Here is a 20,371-nt window from a genome sequence, read left to right on the forward strand (position 1 = left end):
GTTTTTGTGGGATAATGGCTTAAAAGCAACATCACCCCTTCACGGTCATCCCCACAAGTCCTACCAACCGTGGCAGGGGTAGCGTAGACTGGGGCTGGGTGTTTCTGAGAGACCTCACATCACCATAATCCCACAAAGACTCTCTTCTTTCTTTCAAGTCTCCTCTGCCAAAACTACGTGAGGTTTCCACTTTCTTTTGGCAGGGAAATTCGAAGACCTGTGCAGATTCCCTCGTGCCGTGCCAGGAGAGAGGAGCGATGACTGATTGATCTAGGTTTCTCCCGTCAAGTACCGAAAGTATCCATCTTCTGGAAGAAGGTTAATTACAGAAGCTCAGCTTGCACACAGAGGTCCCACCAGTCAGCACTAGATAAGAGGCCTTGGGAGTATAAATTATTAGAGATGATAAGGCAGAATTTCCCCTTAAACAGCTTTGTACATACGTTCCTAAGATTGACTCCAGAGACGCCTGTCATCGGATGTCAAACAAGAAGCAACAAAAATTACAGAGAATTAATTTCTTGTCTTCTTTTTTGCAAGCATGTGACACCTTCTCCCTTGTTTTGATTAACCGAATGATTTCAGATCCTAACGAGATGTGGCTAGATGACAGGACCTGGGAATCAGAACTGATGCCCGATCACCCATGCTCGATCACAGCAGGCGGCGAGAGCTCCACCACTCCGTCGCGTCTGCAGAAATGGGGGCTGGTTTTAGCTCTAGAAATAAGATAAATTACAGGCACCAATTGCTACAGTTTTTGTTGTGACTATCTCTTCTGCAAGCGGTGTATAAACAGGAAACCACGGCCACATGGCAGGGAACTGACTCAATTCTGGTGAATACTGATAGAAATCAGGTCATATTGACATCCTTTGTTTACGCACTGCTTTGTTAACACTGTTTATCCTTAGTGCCTTGGCCGCATATTTGGAAAAACTCCCACTTTGCCACCCATCTACCGCTCTTTTGTCCCCCAAAAACCGTGCCACTGCAAAACCCCTTGCCTCTAACCATCACCAGTAGCAGCTCCTTCAGACCCAGACCCAAGGGGATGCGCGCTTTTGGGGTACAAACCGACTTACTCCACTCTTCCAGGAAGGTTTCCTGCTGATGCCTAGGAGCTTCCTACTAGCTTTTACCTGCAAGCAGGAATTTCTCTCCTACCAAGGAGACAAATCTATTTTAAGCGACCAACCTGCTGAAATGCAGCCCACCGCAGGACAAATCTGCAGCCTAACTGTGCATTGCACAGCAAAGATCAGCCTACGTTTGGCTGTCGGCTGTTTATCTCTACCTGGTAGTTTATTCCAAGCTTGAATCCATCCTACTGGAATAAGGAGTTTATGTGCATTATAAATGTCTTCCAACATTATTAACACATCAATATCTGCATTATTGCAAACATGATTCATTCACAACGTTCTGTATTTTACAGCAGCAGTTCATCTCTTCCTAAACACTTTTCTCCCCACTCCAGACAAGCCGGAAATATCAAGGTAGCGTTCCCACCGTCAGCTCTGGGACATCAGAAATAGATGACACAAGAAGACCCTCAAATTCCTGCATTCGTGTTTTAGGGATTTCTTTACCCAGCTGAGTCCACAGCAGGTCACAGGCTTCTGCTGGCGGCTCCTTTCACATACCCTTGGCTTTAGAGGAGGAAAGCTATTGCGAAAGCCAAAAATTTTGAGCTGAGAGGAGAAAAAATTTTGGGTGTAAACTCTTGTTAATTCCACCCCTATTTTTACCAGCTAAAGAGCTCCTTCTCCACCCCCAGATTTCTGCTGGATCGCATTAGCTCTTGGTCTTTGCAATCTAATCCGATTCATTTTTAAGCACTGCCTCTATCAAGGGATTTTTTATTAACCACACAGCACGAGGAGTTTAACCTTTACTATAGGTTAGCTATATGCTGAATTCCTCCCTGCAAATCAGCCCCTCTCCTGTGCATCTACCACCAGTCAACCAGGCTCAGCTCTGGGGATCCGCCCAGCCGGACCCTCTGCAGATGGGCAACGTGTTGCACGTGGGTGCCCAAAGTCACCGACTGCACGAGAAGGACTCACACCCAGTTATCGACTGGGGTCACAGAGCCCAACCCGACGTAGAGAGTTCGGGACTAAGCAGCTCAATGCCTCAGGGGTGGCAGGATGAGGAAGAGGATGGAGGCTGGGAGGCATTTTGCCAGCCAGTGACCTACTAAAATTAGTGAGCTGGGTCGGTGGGGATAGGCAGAGAAAGGCTTCGTTCTGGGGAATTAGTACCTGGGGAAGCCTCTATCTCTGTCTCCCCATATATAATACTGGGAGATTAATGGGCCACGGCATGGTAGTACGAACACCTTGCAGGGCTTCGTGGTGGGCTTTTGAAACATGAAGAACCAGCAAAGTTTGGAAAACGAGTGCTAAGACCTCTGAGCTTCAGCATTCAAAAAGATAGAGGCCATCTCAGGCTTGAGGGCTTAACAACATGGGAAATACCCTACTGGTCCCTGCCAGCCCAAGGGCCCACCTAGCCCTCAGGCTTCCACGGCAATAGGAGATGCTGGTTTGGGGGGTCCACGAGCCCCGCTTCTCTCTGCTGCCCTTCCCCTCCGACACCTCCAGCAGCCCCAGCTCCTGCCTGCATCCATCGAGGAAGCAATATTCCCCCATTCGCTTTTCTTGCTGCCATCGCGATTTTGCAGACCTCCGTCAACCCCTCCAGCCTGAGCAGCTCCAGCATTTCCAGTCCGTCCTGGAAGAGCTCTGTCCCCTCCGTGGTTTTGGCTGCCCTTCCTGGTACCTGCTCCACCTCCACTGCTCTCCTCAAGATAACGAAAAAAAACCAAACCCTTATTACGACTCCGAGCCGACGCAGTTTGGGGCAGGGCCTTTCCAGTTCTCATGGACAACCACACACAGTTAAAAATCTTGCAGCTGGTCAGAGCAGCCAGATGTTACTGCCGCAAATTTCCTCAGCCCCGCGCTCCTTCGGTAAGGGGAAAACTCTGGCTTGAGCTGCAGCCGTAAAAAAGTCCGCTAAAGATATAGGGCAGGTTTGGTTTTGTGCTCCTTCAAGGCCGTGCTGGCAAGCGCAGCTCTGCAGATGCTCCGATATTCCCAGCCAAACCAGTGTGAACTGGGAAGCCGGGCTCAATGGAGCCGTGCCCAGCCCCTGCCCCGAGCACCCTGAAGGGCGAAGAAGGGCCATGCCACCGCGTGGGGCAGGGCTTCGTCCTGTCCTCAGTTTGCCTGTGGGATCCAAAAGGAATTTTTTCCTATTTCTCTGCCAGGCAGAAAAAAAACCCCCCAACACTTTGTTGTTGTTTATACTGGATGGGATTAAAGTTTTCAGTATTTGTTATATTTAGATGTCTTTCAGATCCAGATTCGGGGAAACATTATGCATGATTCTTGCTCTGTTTACCCTTCGCTCCGTTCCCTCGCTTTTATTGTTCTTCCAGTTTATTCCTCTTCCAATTTAGGTTACGTTTCCCGAGGACCGTGGCATAACCCCAGATTTCCCAGGGAAACCAGCACCTCTCAGCAGCAGTGACCGGTTTTGTGGCTCCAGCCACCTCGGTCCTGCCTAAAGCAAAGCGCATCCTCGCAGCAGAAGTTTTATTGCCAGCGATCAGCCAGGCAGAGAGGGGGCAAATCGCTCTTTCCTGAATCACAGCCCGAATGACCCCCTAAAGTGGACAATTCACCCCAAGATAAAGGCATCTATCCACCTGAGGATGGTGCTCTGGCTCGGATCCCCCAGCCTGCCCTTGCCCGTCCCCAAAAAGGGGCTCCCAACGCCCGCGGTGCTGCAGGGCTGGGACCAAGGTGCGGCACAACCCTGGCTTCTCCAGGGACCAAGGAATTTTTGTTCCTTTTCCCCTCCCCGAATTTCTTGGGGAGGAAAGGATGCTGATCATCCCTGCAGTGAAGGACTTGTGAGCAAAGCCCTTATACTCTCATAAAACCTTCCCAAAGATGACCGTGTGAAAGATCATCTTATAGACAGGGTGGACGGAAGAGAAGTTTACATCCAGTGCCCATTTTCCAGTGAATCATTCCCTTTAATCTAGCTGAAAAAACTCTTTTTTTTTTTTTTTTTGAACTCTGTGTCCCCTACAGTTTTCCAGAGCAGACACATGTTTTGGTGTGCTCTTCCTTCACCCTCCCTCGCAGGCGAGGCAGGACAGAGCGCCTGATACCCGATCTCTCTGCTGTGCCCTGGCTAATGGAAAAAAGCTGCTCGCTCGGAGCTGCTCTGATTTATTCCATAATAATCTCTCCGACGGGGAGTCTTTGACCTCCCCATAGAGGCTCCATTAAAACCGAGCCTGGTAGCTGGGTAAGGACAGGTAGTTATTTTCTCCTGATAGCAATGGTCGTGCACAGTAATGTGCCATTTCTGCACATCGTCTTCATCTTAAACATAAAAGGCAGCCATTGGAGCAGACGCTTATTTATTCGTCTTTCGAGGTCTGGACCAGAACCCGTCGTTTGCTGTAGCTCAAAACCCCGCGCACGGATCCTGGCAGAGCTCCTGCGTGTGTTTAATTCGAAGAGCGCAGACTATCCACCCGCCCAAAGCTGAGCTTGTGCAGAGCTGCCTGGAGGAGCAGGATGCAAAAGGCACTTTGACTCCAGCTAAGCCTGACCTATCCCTCCTGGCCACGGGGAACCCAGGAGCAGATGGCTGGCGCTGGGATTTTCCTCCCAAAATATCTCTGATGTTTAATTCACATTTTACGGATTTGCTATTGCTGTGTATAGCGTGAAGGAGAGCACGCTATCGGGTTGCAGGGAGGTGAAGAAGGTATCTCACAGCTTTCCTCCTCTTTTTAAAGATGACTCAGGAGAAGTTTTTGGTTTTGTAAGTGATGGGCAATTTTTCAAACGCATTCACTATGATCTCCTTGGAAGTCTTTGCTATCTTCCACGTTTAAAGCAGCGTTATTATAGTCTGAATAGCCGAGCGTTGAGCACTTACAGAGAGGGGTACGTCTTTCATTAGCCCAAATTATGTCACTGGGTAAAATAACTAGACGAGCTTTCACGTGCAAAAGTCCTTCTGCAGGTGTTACGTCTGACTGTTCGCCCAAAGATCACCGGATTATTTGGTTGGGGTTTTTATTTTCCCCTTCAAGCTTTACACTGCTTGCAGCAATTAAGTGATTCCAGACAAGATTTTTGCTAGCGGTTGGTTGTCACATTTGAAGGAGTCTCTGCCATGGCAAACATGGCAAATTTTAAGACCTCCCCGCTCGCTGCATCCCCTGATTTATTTCATTTGTGCAGAAGCCCGCCTCTAAGCTGGCATAGAAATATTAAGATGCACGGCTGGTTTTACTCCTTTTTGACCCAGAAGGGAAAACTGGCTGTGTGCGCTAACAGCTACGGAACGAAGCCAGAGTATTCAATTAGAGAGACAAACAATCTGCAGGAAATCTCTTAGGTGACCAAATATTTACTGCACCAATGAAACTCCCAAAAAAAGTTCCCACTCAAAAATACTTGAAATTATCAGACTTTTTCCCCATTTTTCTCTACATGAGTAGTCAAAAAGTTTCCTCTGGGAAGACAGAGCTGCAGCTGTGCTCCCCTCCTGCCGAACGGCCGGCAGCCTCCTCCGGACACGGACCGGGAGGCACAAAGAGGCGCAGGACCCCACGCTCCTGCTCCGAACCTGTCCCCCAAGGAAAATCCCAGTCCTAGCTGGGTTTTTCATTTTCTTTTTTTTTATGTAAATAAATCAATGCTAAAAGTAACTCGGGCTCAGATAGAGCCTTGCTGCACCTTTCCATCGGGGCTGGAGGGAGTGTAAAGCAGCAGGAGCACTGGTGGGGTGGTGGGGAGCTTGGCCATCCTGCTCCCCCTGTGCAGGGGGTTTCTTTCCAGCTTATGGTTCGACGAGGGTTGTTTTCCTGAGCACTGCAAAAAGCCGGTTGCTGTTATGCCCCTCAGCTGTCTGATCAGGAGAGCAACACCATCAGAGTAGGCAGTGACCAGCATCTGCTTCTGCGCAGCTCTTGGCTCCACTTAAAGGTCCCACGGGGCTACAGACATGCTTTAACCTCCACGGCGAAGGCACTGAGCACCCGTCCCGGCTGCCTGGCTTTTCAGGCAGCCGGTTACCGTCCCTGGCATCACTCACGCTCCACACGGCCACGCCAGCGCGCAGCCCGGCACCGATGCAGCCGCCGGGACACGTGTCCTTGACACGCCGTTGCTCTCGTGTCGGGTGGGAGAGGTTGCAGCTAGTTTTTAGACCGTGAATTTCTCGTGGGCTGGACAGACTGTCTGCAATTACAACATTTTTGCAGGGCATGAAAACCATTTTCCGCCAAACCCTGGGGACTGCAGACGCCAGCCCTGCCGGGGGGCTGGAGCTGCGATATTTCCTGTCCTCCCCTGGCTGAGGGGCTGCTTTTTTTGATGGCTGGGCTCCAGCGAGGGCTGACGTGACAGCTTTTGCACGCCATATCATCCGCACGGAGCCGAGCCTCCGGGGATTGAGCCAGGGGGACCCCGGAGCTACACCGAAATGCCCACGGGAGCGATGGCATCGCGGCAGCCAGATGAGTTGCTGCCTGCCAGCCGTCTGCCCGCGTGCCCTCCGCTGCTCCCCACGAAAGCTTCCGTCAGTCTGACGTGCAGCAGGGGAGGAACATGAGCACAGGCAGCTGCCGGCAGCCTCCGCGGCTCCGCTAAGGCTTGGAAACTTGCTAAGTGTGTTTGAGCCTTGACGGCCAAAGGCGAGAAAAATAAGGGCTGTTTTTCTTTCCCGGCTGCTCCCGTCAGACAGCTGGTCATTGCTAGCTCCTTCCCCTGGCTCCATCCCCATGGACGGTCTCAGGCTGGCCGCTGCCGCAGGGTACCTGGTCCCCTGCCTGCTCCCGGGTGGCATTTCCTTCAGGAGAGGGTACTGACTCTTCATCAGCCTTCAAGTTCCCAAAGCCACGGCATCTCGCCTTCTACGAAAGGGCCCAGACACCCACAACCTGGCTTCACACCCCCTTGGACCCTGCAAGCAGAGGAGTCTGGCACAGCCAGCTAAAATGCTTGGACCCAAAAAGCAACTAAATACCCCTGGGGCCGGAGCAGCTATGCCAGGAATGCTCCAGTGGGCTGCCAGCCAAAACCATGAACTCCTCCGGCACTGCGGTGCTAGGTAGTGTGAATTGGGTGGTTTTCTTCCATCCCTATTTCTTTATTTCTTTCTTTGCCTCGGTTCTGCTCCTCAGTAGTCCGAGCGTGCTCATCCCTCCTTTGCAGTTCCCATATGCATGTGATGGACCCATATTTCCAGTGAACAAAGTGAGAATAAAACAGAGTTAAAGAGCTCGTATTGTGCAGGTGAGTAAATGCAAAGCAGAGAGCAAGGGAAAGCTCAGCGCTCCTTTGCTCCTTGGTGTGACCGTAGGTATGGGACCTCACAGCCAAAGCTTTCGGGGCTTGGGAAAACATGGGATTTGGGGACCTAACTGAAATAGAAGACGACAACAAAAAGCCAAACCTGAGCTCAAAGCTGGGACACCGAGTGCCATCGGGAGCAGCTTCCCGAAGGAATTCACATCGGCCCCATCACGGCACTGCCCTGCGTGCGACTGAGCCCTTGCTGTACATCTCGGCCCGCAGCGAGGGAGGAGATTGCACTTAATCCCCACATCTGTACAACGCCTTAACACCCCGATCTCCCTCCATCCCAACGGAAAATTGGCCCTGCCGGAGAGCAGCACAGCCCTGCTGCCGTAACGCCGACCTAAGATCTTCCGCTAAAAGTTCCCCCCGCAAAAAACGCTGCATTTCAAAGCAATTCCTCCTGCCAGCGTCTCTATACAGTATGAAGCGCTGATGCCATTTAACAACCCCCTCCCTTTTCTTGACATTAGCTTAAACTGCACTGCCAAATTAAGCAAACCCGCTGCCCAGCATATGTTATTTCTCATCTTTTTCTCCTCTCCCCCCAACCATTGCCACTACCATCCCTCAAAGGGACCAAGTACAAATAATTCAGCCTCTGCCACTCAGACTGGTTTTAATCAAAGGATTTGCTGGGTTTCTGCCGTGTGGGACACCTCATTAACAACTTCACACCTTTAAGAAGGAAAAAAGGTGGTGTTATCCATTTCAGCGTCACTGTGCTTAATGCTGGTGCCCGGCATTTTGCACCAGGGTCCCCTCCTGGGACAAGTTTTATTTTGGTGGCGAACAAAACAACAACAAAATGAAAAAAAAAAAAAGCATTGCTGGGCTGAAAGGGCTTAGAGATCGGCAGGAGTGTATTCGTCAGAAAGGAGATTAGAGCCTAATGAAATTTGTCTTTGTGCGTGTGTCTGTTTCTCTCTTTTTTTGGGGGGGGTCTTTGTAAAAAGCCAGGCTTATTAAAATGCAGGGAGAACCCCACACAAAAGACATTTCTTAGGGTCCAAAGGCGCGCTTATTAATGCAGAGGTTTTTGTACAGAGCATGCCAGTTTCGGGAGATTTTGGGTATTGTTTGGGGAGAAGAAAGCAAGCCTCACTGATCATTTTCTTTTCCAGTTTTAATCAGAGCAGCTGAAGCAAGCAGGTGCTGTGATTCAGAGCCTGCAGAAAAGGGCAGGAGATGGGGGGGAAGGGAAACGTCACGGGGGAAAAACTCATCTGCATGGGGGTTTTTGACTATTTTGGCTCGTTAAATTGCAGCGCAGCCGTGTTGTGTCCCCGTACCTGGCTTTCCTGCGTGAGGATGGCAAGTAGCTGCTGGGGAAGCATTGCACGGGCACACCACCAGAAGCCAAAGCCTGCTTCATCTGCAACAGGATGGCATCAATAGCCAGCAACCTTAACCGAAGCATCCATTTCCCCACGTACGCCTCTGATGATGCCAAACTGTTGGCATGGAAGAAAATAAGGGGTTGCGGCCGAGATACTGGTGTGGAACACAACTCTGATTTCTTCTCTTCATTTCAAAACACACCGGGGTCAACACCCTGCTGCAGCAAGCATGCGTGAACGCCGGTGGGCAGCATCTGCGGCAGCATAGCTGCACGGGGATGGTTTACCTTAACGGGGTCTTAACGCTGGGAAAATACGATGATGGCACTATGTACGTGGAGCTTCTGCATGGCCGTTGCGGACAGAGAGGCTGTGACAGCGATGGCAGCCCAAGCATGCTGGCACAGGCTTGGAGAAAAGGAGGAGAGGTACAGATTTGCCCCTGTCCTAAGGAGGACCCTGGTACACCTCCAAGAAAAAGTTTGCCTAGGCGTTCACTCTTAGAAAAGCAAACCCAGGGATGGGTTGTGCAAGGGGTTGGGACTCCACCAAGTCCTCGCTTGCAAGAGGGGAAAGACTTGAAAAATCTCTGCAAGGCACTTTTCGCACTTCCCGTGACTCTCAACCCAAAGGGGGAAGCCCACATCTACCTGCTGGTTGGGAAACCTGCCCGAGGCTCCTGCTAACAAGTGTTTCTCGAGCATGACTCGTTTGCTATCAGCAGCAGAGCCCTTGGGAGTGTTTACTCAAGAAGAGCAACAGCAGGAGTTTCAATTAACCAGCTTTTGACACTTTGACAACAGAGTTGGGTCCACCCAGTTGGCTTTTTTTCCACACTGCTTGCACGTTTCCACCTGCTACGCTATGAAAACTATGAGAAAAACCTCATGAGAAAAACCTTATAAGATTTTTCCTTCTGAGAAAACATGGGAACCAGTCCCATGCTGCCTCAGCCAAGAGGAGAGTGTACGGAGGGTAAGCACCGAGGAGGACACAAACGGAGGATGGAGCAGCGAGCCCTGGGAACCGACGGAAAAGCATCCCGGAGAGGCACGGCTGCAAACTCCCTTGGTACTAATTTTTCTCTTTATGTTTAATCTAGGCTCATTGCAACAACAAACAGCACTGATGCGGCGGATAAAATACCATGAGCTACCCCCATTATTGAATAATTCACAGGAATTATGATTCTATGAAGTATCTGATGGCTCTGTAGAAACACAACAAGTAATGACAATAAAATTCACTGCAAGCGTGTTACAGAACATCACACGGCTTGTTCTGCAGGGCCCCAGAGACAGAGCAGCTCATGCTCAGCAATGCCATCCCATTAAGATATAACAAATTTGTGGGTCATATTCACTTATATCTCCAGTCAAACTTTTGCCAACATCTCCTTCACCTCTTGCAGGTGCAGGAGCAGAGCAGACCACAGCAAACATCTTCGTTTATTTTCTAAAAAACCTGCCATCACCCACCCATCACTGCCAGCCCAACAAGGCACCCCACGGGCGAGGGAAGCAGAAAGCTGAGGCTGGGCTAAAATTGCTTAATAAGTCTGATTGTTTTCACCTTTGCTCAGCGGATATTTTAATGGAAATCAGATGGACTGAGTCTGGGGATAGGAGTTCAGCTCAGAGAAGCAAAAGCTTCTCCCCCCGAGGCTGGCGACGGCTCGAGACCTCACAAAATCTTTATTGTTATTTTTACTCTTCATATTGCAGCCCTGCTCGAGTGCCCCCCTCAAGCTGAGGCCCCCAATTTGCACCAAATTGCACAAGCACATACAAAGACACGCTCCCCGACAGCTCGCATCCAGGAAACACTTTGATGGATCAAAATTCATATGATAATAGCATAAAAAAAATGCCTGGGACAGTTCTTCCCTCACCATGCTGGATGCAGTAAAGGAGGGACCTCTCAGTCAGACCCCTGGCCAGCAGCGAACAGGACGGGCGAAGGAGCTCCAACGCTACGGAGCATCTTTGGCTTGCTGCCTGGCAAAAGCCATATAACGTCTTGGGAGGATGTCTCCCACCCCAAAGCACGCAGAGCTCGGGGGTTATGCCGAAGGGTCAATGAAAAGATTGAGGTTTGAAAAATGGCGCGTGATTTGCCTGGGGTTTTTCTGCTTTCCGAAGGTCACCTTTTCTAGGTTTTGTTCAGCACAGCAAATAGAGGGTCTTTGTAAGGGTTTATAGGGTATCACAGGGCTCTGGACAAAATCATGAGGACCAGCAATATCGTGGCTGGTCCAAGTAACTCAGGCCCTGCTAAGTCCCTGTTTCACGGGGAAAGGCTACAGATGGTAACACTGAATACCAGCCAACTTAAAATTGATATATTTTCATATATATGGAAAAGAAATATATATACTCATATATATAAATATATTAAAAAATCACAGACCCATGGAACTCATTGCCACAATATAACGGCTTTTAAGATTTTATCCACATTCAAAGAAAGGATGGATATTTATGGTAGGAGCTTAGTCATCCCAGCTAGGGATTTCTCCACACTTCAAGAAGCACATCAAGCTCTGTTCATCCAAAGGCAGGAAGAAATGTTGCCAAGAAACTGCCGTGGGCATTATTTCCACCTTCTCCTTGAGGCTGCCAGCTGGTGGCTGTGGGAAGCCGGACCAGGTGGACCACGACCACTTGATGGCCCTGACCAGATGCACTTCTGGGTTGTTTTCAGGCCCCAAGCCCATCCCTGGCTCCAGTCGCCCGCATTATCCAGCCCCGCAGCCCACCAGATGGTGCTCTCGGTATTGGTTAATATCGAGTTAATCGACGCCTTTCCCTTCCACTGAGAAACTCCGGTACAGGTGGGGTGTGGAGAAACACCACCAAGAGCAACGGATTTCTGTGCTTTCCTAGAGCACCAGCCAGATCGCGTGGCTTCATCCCAGGCGTAACGTGGTCCAAAAACCAGAAACATGGTTTTGAAGCATCTGGAGGCGATGGTGGGTTACGGGTGCTAGCATGCACCTCCAAGCCCAAATGCAATGCATGGGCCTTTGGCTGTATCACGGTGTTGAGCCAAAGCACTGGGAGAGACGGAAGAAGCAAAGGCAGCGGGGAACATGAGCGTGACCCAACACTCAGGACATTGTTCCACAGCCAACGGACCCATGAGCTCATTGGAAACCCTCTGGTGTGTCGTTTCTTGAAGGCCTCCTCCATGGGACCAGTTTCTTGAGCTTTTCTGGAGTTTTTTCAGCTCCCAACAGAGCTGGCTGGGACATCGCTGGACTTTGGTATTTCTGCTTGCTAGAAATACGAAACGTTTTCTAATTGAGGGCAAATGTTGTAATAGCAGGGAGAGGTTGCACAGGGCCATCAGGGGATCTCCGTCACCCAACATGATCACCTTGCACCGACATCCACCAGCTGTGAGTTTTGATGAACTCTGAGGTCCCTTTCAGCCTTCATTTCTCCCCAATTTTCTACAAGAGGAACGTCTGCAGTTCCCATGCCCTTTGCAGACTGCGATGCTCATAATTATATCAGGTCCAGAGAATCGGGCTAATGTCGTAGGGCTGATCCTGAGGCTGTTTCTTTGGCCCAGCAGGAGGACGGACCTGTGTTTCCAGCTGAACAAGGCTTTCTTTAATTTCTCCTTAATAAAACTTGGGGCAAAGGGGAACATTTAATGGGCAGTTAAATAAAAACCAGAAAGCATACCATACCAGTTGACTTCCTAAAAACTAAGTGCATTTTCTACAGTCATCCATGGGACGTCAGCAACGAAATAAAACCTCAAGCACAGAAGCCTGACCGCTAAGCAAACCAGCAGCTAACTCGACAGCTTTTGGTTTTTACCAGTAATGTATTTTTATCGCTGAGAAGCCAGAAAAAGGAGAGCATTAAAGGTTGCCTGCATGGGTACACGGGAGCGCTCTGGCCATTTACACCCGTAATGAGTTTTGCTGCCTCTGAGCAGAGCACAGGTAATAACAGATCATAAAGTGGGTTTACCACCCGAATTGCCAGTCTCTGAAGGTTACTAAAAGCCCATTCAAATGAGCACAGTCAGATCTGCCTGGCTGTTTTGAAATCACTGCTTTCTTAATGGTTTAGTGGAAACCTCTGTTTCTCCCCGCATTGAAACAGGTGAAAATCAGAGGTGGAGCAAACGGAGCCAACCTCGTTTTGTCCAGGAGAAGAGTCTGGCCAAAATCACTTAAACTTGTCTGATGATGCTATTTGCTTGCTTCATCCAGAGTCGTCCCATCAGCTCGCTGACTAGTTATAAAACTTCCCTGTTTTATGAAAACTGCTTATAAAACGTCTCCACGTTGGACAGCGTTAATCCAGCCCTGGGATGTGTTTTTTAAGCATCATGCCTGGAAAACCCTCCGGGGCTCAGAGCCCCTTGCCAGGTGGAAAGAGCCACCACTATGTCCCAAGGGCTGAACCTCCCTGTGGCAAAGGGGGTACTCCCAGGAGTGGGGCTGACGGAGGCTCTGGGGATGAACTCCCCTTGCTCCCTCCTGCAGGAAACCGCCCAGAAGAGCCATGGGTTGATTATCTCTAGTGAAAAAAAATCCACCCCTCCTTTTCTTTTAGGATATGCAGTGGTGCTGGAGATGTCTCCAACAGCCTTTATTACAGAAACCCTCTGATTATACCACTTTTCCAACCCAAAAGGGCCCAAGAATGTGGGCAAAGCTCTGTAAAAGAGAAGAAAGCCTCCGACACATTTGCTGCTGCGGTTTCAGTGCCATATTTTGTGGCCCCTCCACGGGACATGGAGACCATCACTTCCCAGCCTACCTTCCCCGGTCCCCCTGAGCTGGCATCACTGTCCCGAGCACAAGCATCTCCTTCAAACCTCCATCAAGACCAAAAAGTGCTGCTTCTGCTCAGCCTAGACCAGAGTTTCTCCTCTTTGACCCAGCCGCTGAGAGATGGGGAAGGACTGCACTGATTTGGTGGGTGTCCTGGCATGGCTGTGGATGTTACAGATTGCTTCGCCTCGGGGTTTCTCTGCTCCCTCATAGAAGAGCGGGCCACATGCCCACCCGACGGGAAGCAGCATCACTGCAGCAAAGTCGGTGCATCAATATTTGGCTTCAAAATCTGGCCCCCAAGAACAGACTGGGAAAGTGCCGGGGATGCAATTGCTTATGTGTGAGGTGTATGAAGCCCCTTGAAGACTCGTTAATAATTTTAGGAAACAAAAGAGATCTGCTTGGAGCAGCCTATCTTTGGTCTTGCATTAGCAGACAGGCGGGAGGGCTACATGGTCCTAAGACATAGCCAGAAGGGTGTATGCAGTGTTTGGCCTGAGGGAAGATGTGTTAAGAACGAGACATTAAAAGCACCAAGGGGTCAGTGAGATTAAGGGCTCAAGCTTGGATTTGCCCTGAAGGATGGTGCCCAGGGCCTTGGACCACCTCTGCAGCATCCCATAGTGCCCTTGATGCAGGGCAGGGTATGCACTTCTGTGCATTTTATTCAAGAACCCTTTCACCTTTTGGAGACCCAAACTCCATCTTGTGCACAGGCATTTTCACTTACAGCCAAAAAGAAAAACTGAGAAAAAAGCTGCATTTCAATTGCTCATTTAGCACTTTGATTTCTCTCCATTTTCCTTGCCTTTGTCTGTGTGGGAACGTGCATTTGTGGGAACACAGAATATATATTAATGTTTTCTGCAGTTGTTTAGTGGTCCCCTTCTGAAGCCTTATGGACCACCATGGGCTGAGAAACTGGGATGGAAGATCCAGAGAGACAGCCTCGTGCAAATCCAGTGTCATCCCTTTGAAGTCCTTGGGGCTTCCACAGCAGCCAGAAGTAATTAGTGAGAGAAAGGAGTTGTAAGAGCCGTGCTGGCTCGCCGTCAGCGCTTCCCGCTGACTTTGAATAAAGTGGAGCTGAGCCAATACCGAGCACTGTTGGAATTACGACACCAAACGTCCAACCTATTTATCGAGCGCACTGCGGGGCTCGGAGACGTCTCTCTGCAGCAGGACTTGCGCTATTGACCTCGCACCGCTTTAGCACCAAAAACTACTTAGCCAAAATACACGGGGTGTTCAGGTGCTGTAGCTGAACTAGTCACGTCGCCCCTCCTACGCCACCGTCCCTTCGAGTCAGGGTGGCTGTAGGCTCCGATTTCCTTAACAGACCAAGTTCAAGGAAGACCAGCACAGCTACCAGCACAAGCAAGAATTACCAAATGACTTTATGCAGCTCCGAGACTTGCAGAGAAAGTCAGTACCAGATAATCAAAATGCTCCTTCTTACCTTACTAAACCTCTCGATCTGTCGAGTGCTTCCTCTGCCGTGGGGTGCTGAGCCTTGGCGACCAGGACCGCTCCTCCCTCTCGCTTCATGCAATGGCTCCTGCTGTGTGATTTGGTATTTCTGCTTGCTGTTTTCTCTGCTCTCTATAAAGCAAAGTGAGTAAAATTAAAGACACTTGCCTATTGCTTAACTAGCCAACTCTCCTGTGCCTTCCCCATTAATGGATGCTCCCCGCAGTCAGAGATGTCACCTTCCCAGAGATGCTTCACACACCTGGGAAAATCCCTCCTCCACCACTGAACTGAGATCAGGTCTGTAGGGTGCCTGGAAGAGATTACTTTGGGGATATTTTGGAAGAAAAGCAGGGAAGGAATTTTAAATTTGCAACCTGAAGGTAGAAGTACACTTCTTGCTTTTTCCCCTCTAGGCATGGCTTTGAGAAGCACATTCCTCTACCTCTGTTTTTCTTCTGTTACATTGCTTTTTTCCTCCCCTTTCGCCCCCCCCCCCTTCTTCCTCCCCCATTATCTCCTAGCAAAGTTACTATTTTCCACGGCAAAGGCTGTGGGCATCACTGAGGTCAGAAGGGACCTTGGGAGGTCTCTAGTCCAACCTCTTGCTCAAAGCAGGGTCAGCTTCAAAGCTGGATCCCAAGTTTTGCGTGTGGTTATCAGCTGTGCGCTATAGAGAGGAGCACAGATGTGACAGCAAGCTGTGTTGGGGGCAAACTGCTAAAATTCCCAGAGCAGTTTTTCAACAGTAAATTCCGATTCCTCCAAAATCATTTGACTTGTGGGAGAATTTTGATTTTGAAGGAGCTGGACAGCAAAACCTCAGAAACATTTAAGTTTGAAACCAAAAGCTTCATTTCAGCTTTTTCATGTTGGTTATTCTATCCTTTCCTTTCGTTCTGGTGCCCGTGTTCTGTATCACTTTACCTGGCGTTTAGACTGAAACTAAACAGTCCGCTTCAATAAGGTCACTCCCATGTTTCTGACTCTACATTTCACAAGAAATTCCACTCAGTGAAAAAACTTTGATTTTTCTTCCTGATCTGGAACAAAAGCAAAGACAAAAATGTCAGAAAATTTCATTCCATGCGACAGGAATTCAACTTTCTGGACAGCTTTCGTTGCTGTCAGGAAGAAGGGTGGCTGGCTGAGACAGCTCATGAAAGCTTTGAAAGTTCATACAAAGGCTCTAAGCTGGCAACGCGTCCCCCAGTCCTTGCATCGACTGCCAATATCGTGTGGATGGGATTTTTCTGGGTCCCCTCAAAGAACTGAATATACGGCTCCCAAGATGCCTGAGGTCTCTAGTGCTGCTAGGCTCCTTTTGAAGAGTCCTAACCCCCCATTTTTTAATTTTTTTTTTTCATTCTGCTTTAGATAACCAGAGTGGGCCTCTCGCTCATGGGAAGCATTGTTAAACGTGTCACCTCCCACCAAGAGAAGCGAAGAAGGGGGGGAAAAGCCACATGAAGATATTAAAACAAGAAACTGGAATGTCTACAAACTGCTCGGAGAGGTCGTTCTTAATTCACATATCCCTATTTACTATTGAAAACGGCTATTTAGCTATTTATGGCATTGTAAGCAGTCACTCTTGGTTTCCGCTTAGCCTCAGATGGATGGTTGGCCCATATGTCTCATGCTGTACTTAAGCAGGATGGAAAAAAAAAGAGAGGGTATAGAAGTGAACAGACCTTTTTGGATGGCCACATCTGGTCCCCATGTGTAAGCCCAGCCTCATGGAAAGCCTGCTGACAGAGAAAAGCTGCATGCTGTGGTTCTAGACAAGCTTCTTGTATAGATATATTATATATACATACATACACATCCATTTTATATATATATGTAAATATATATATATACACAGATAGATATTGAGCAAGAAAGAGCTTTCAATATTTTCTTTTCTGAAGCTTGCAGAGCCCACTTGGCCAGATGTGGACCACTGGGCAGCACTGATTTATTGTGAAGTAAAGCTGCTATCCTATCACGCTGCCAGATAGCAAGAGGCTGGGGAGCAGAGAGGGACTCCAAATACACCTGAGTTGGGCAGGGAAGGACCTGGACAGAAAGCAGAAGGACTGACGTGACGTGTTGGATAGGTTTATGTGAACTCTCTAACCCGCATCCCTCTGCAGAGCACAGGGCCTGGGGATGGGTGGGACAAACACTTTGCCATCCAGCCAGAGCCACCAGCCCGTGCCCTAGCACCCCAAAAGCAGAGCTGGTGCCACTTTTTGGCCAGCAAAGTTTGCCCTGCCCCGCTCCCGTGGAAAGGGGATGCCTGGAGATGCTTCCGCTTAGTTTCAAAAACACCATCGGCATTTATGCACCTCCTTCTTTAACTCAAGACCTCCAATTCAACTTACAATTTTCCCCATATTTGCTTTTCAGCCATCTTGCTCTCATCAGCTGGGGAAATCCACACCACCAGCTGCAAGTCCATTTTTTTAAGGCCACTTTAACACTGACACCCCTTTTCTTAAGACCAGAAGCCTCTCCTTTCTCCATCTCCATGGCAGAGTCGGTGTCTTCTTTCCTTCACACCCCAGGACCCCGACCTCGACTGTGACAGAACAAATAACGCTGCTGGGATGTTATGGCTAATCAGCAGGACATCTTTAACCTATTATTAATTTGGATGGTGCACAAAATAAACAGGGACAAAACCAACTTGCCTCCTCGCTCCAAACGTTCGTCTCTCAAGGAACCCATGCTCAATACGACATTAAGAAGGGAGCAAGCCACGAATGTGCGAACACTGCCGATGACCTGGTGCTTTGCTGAATTAGGGCCAACAGCCTCCTAATATTAAATCCTCGTCAGAGGAGAGCGCGCTGCTGGGACTGAAATACACTTGGACGGGATGAACTGGAGCACGCAACGGGCACTTGAAGGAGTATTTTCACTTGGCAAGACCGTAGATTTGTTCATTGCAAAGCCAAAAGGGATCCACATATTTCTGTAAATTAGAATTTTTGTGGCAGTCTGAGGGGGATAAAGCACTTATTTCCCTTTTCGCTTTCACATTGGAGATGGGTGTCCGATGTCCCTGCGCCTTCCTGAACCCTCGTCCTCGGGAGACCTTCTGCATGGCCCCATCCAGTGACCCCTGCAGCAGAGAGAATTAATCCTCCCTGCCACGCAAACGCACACATCGAAACCCAATAAACCCGCCCTGAGCTAGCAATTATGGCTGGAAGAGCACATCAAGCACCAAGCCAAGTGATCTCAAGCGATGGAGCAGCCTCCAGCCCCCAGGGCTGCTGACTCAGGAGCTATTTACACTTGCACTATCAAAAACATTTCATCTCATCCCCCAGCTCTCCACGCATCGTGGCTTGGAGGAGGCTCACAGCCCTCCCCGTGGAAGGAGCAGCCCCTATGGGTGCCATCAATCCTCATCCTTTGGGCATAGCTAAAAGCATCAGCACGAGCTCCTGTTTCCCCACTGCCATGCAACGGAATATACTGGGGACCTGCTACCCTGGGAGATATTTTTTGGTGGGATGGGGATGCCCCAGCCCAGCTGCTGCCCTTTGCAAGGGTAGGGATCTCACCAATCTCCTGTTTTCCAAACCCAAAATGGGATGGGTGGAAGCATGAGCCAGCTCTTTGCAAGCCCAGGGGACAAACTGGTGTGTATCGAGACTTTCACATGGAAAAGAGGATAGACAGAGAGTAGAAGGGGGGCTGGCAGTTGGAAAACAGTGGAAAAATTTTAAAAAAAAGTGGAATTGGTGGAAAACATTTCAAAACACCACCCACTTCCTTCCACAGCCAGTGACTACAAGACTTTCTTCCCCATCTATCACATTAGCTGGGATTTTTATTCATCAACCCATCCTCAAACCGCGTGGCGATGTCTCGGGGAAGGATGCCTGGAGGACCGGGTCCGAGCGGGCTAGTCTGCAACGTGCCCAGCGACTTGCTCCGACACGGCGATGTTTGCCTTAACGTTTGCATGCACCGAAGGGCCAGCCTGCCTGCAAGGCATTTTCTCCATCCCCGGCAGCTCTCTCATGCTCCTGAGCTCGTCTGCTATGGAAACTGGGTCAGGAATTCACATCAGCGAGGATGCAGGCTTATCCATCGTCTGCTTTTTCGGGAGAACCCTGCTCACAGTACCTCTTTGTGCCATGTTGGAGCAAAAGGGCCCAGGACTGATAACTGACCTGCTTTTCTCTGCTGGAAAAAGACTGTCACATGTTCCTGGGAAAAGCTGCCACTTCGAGGCCCTGATGTAAACCAGAAGCCTTTTTTTCCCCTGCTTTTTTAAAGGACCTGAAAATGATCTTCCAATAAAGCAGTGATAAATACCAACAAGTCTCGAGTATTTGCATTAGAAGCTGCCATTTGTTGTAGAAACAAAGAAAAAAACCCCAGTACATGCTCAAAGCCTATATTTTCCCCCTAGCAAACCCCAGAATGGTTTTCAATATTTTCTTCAAGTTTTACAAGTCAAATCATTCTAGTCTGAAATACCGTATTTCTGCAGCATCTGCTGATGCTGAACGTGTGGTTTAAATAAGCCTGCTCACCCTCCTAAGTCAGCCACATGTATTAATTGCTGCTGGCTTCTTCCAGGGACAGGAGCATGGTTCCACAAGGGCATTAAAGCAAACAATTCCCAAGTGTTTGCTCTTTTTTATACTACAGAACACCAAGCAAATGACCTAAAAAACCATGTTGTTAAGAAGTTACGTAAGTATTACATTTTCTTTTCTTTAGATCAGGCCATAACTCTTGCAGCAGGGGGAAATTTCTGTGGCTGAAAACGATAATGAGAACCAGGGTTTGAATAAATGGTCCTTACACCCTAGGATGGGTGTGTTTGCAGCGTGGTGTGGACCCTCTGGTTGGGAGTGGAGGGCTTCTTTGGGAGTTCATAAGAGATGGGCTTTGCTCATATGCAAATTTCTTTGCATTTCCAAAGAACCCACGCAACTTTTTCCGCTTTTCTCTAGTGGGAAATTTGACTCAGCTGAAAGCAGAGCTATTGGATTATGCAGAACGTACATAGGACCTGAAAAGATGTCAGGTTCCCCCCCTGCTCTACACTACGCACAAATCTGGAAATCAGTGGTTTGCAAGATAGAGAAATTCCTGGGCAACATCCAAAATAAAAGTCATTTTCCCATTATAAGCGGACTGAAACTAGAATTGTAAATCCAACCCTCTTAAAAAATGAGCTGCGGTTTGGATGAGACGCCCTGAATCTGGATCAGTTGACTCCCATTTTGATGTGGGAACCCAAACCAGATCAGTTTCATAGTACTGTTTCAGATGTGGCTGAAAAACTCATGCAAGCGACAGATCTTCCAATGTTTTCCTGCTTGCAAAATGGCTGCAAGTCCTGG

The 20,371-nt window shown here is 49.1% G+C and overlaps 1 long non-coding RNA gene across 1 annotated transcript in view; it reads right to left on the bottom strand.

Moving 5' to 3' along the window:
• LOC140657745 (uncharacterized) overlaps positions 1-20,371 on the bottom strand; it is a 98,587-nt gene that overhangs the window by 17,632 nt on the left and 60,584 nt on the right. Inside the window, exons 13-14 of the long non-coding RNA XR_012044468.1 lie at positions 15,939-16,054; positions 15,001-15,143 (exon numbers count right to left, since the gene is read on the bottom strand). This is a non-coding gene — a long non-coding RNA (uncharacterized lncRNA). The remainder of the gene's footprint in view (positions 1-15,000; positions 15,144-15,938; positions 16,055-20,371) is intronic.

This window comes from Ciconia boyciana, chromosome 10 (assembly GCF_034638445.1).
Source record: "Ciconia boyciana chromosome 10, ASM3463844v1, whole genome shotgun sequence".
NCBI lineage: Eukaryota > Metazoa > Chordata > Aves > Ciconiiformes > Ciconiidae > Ciconia > Ciconia boyciana.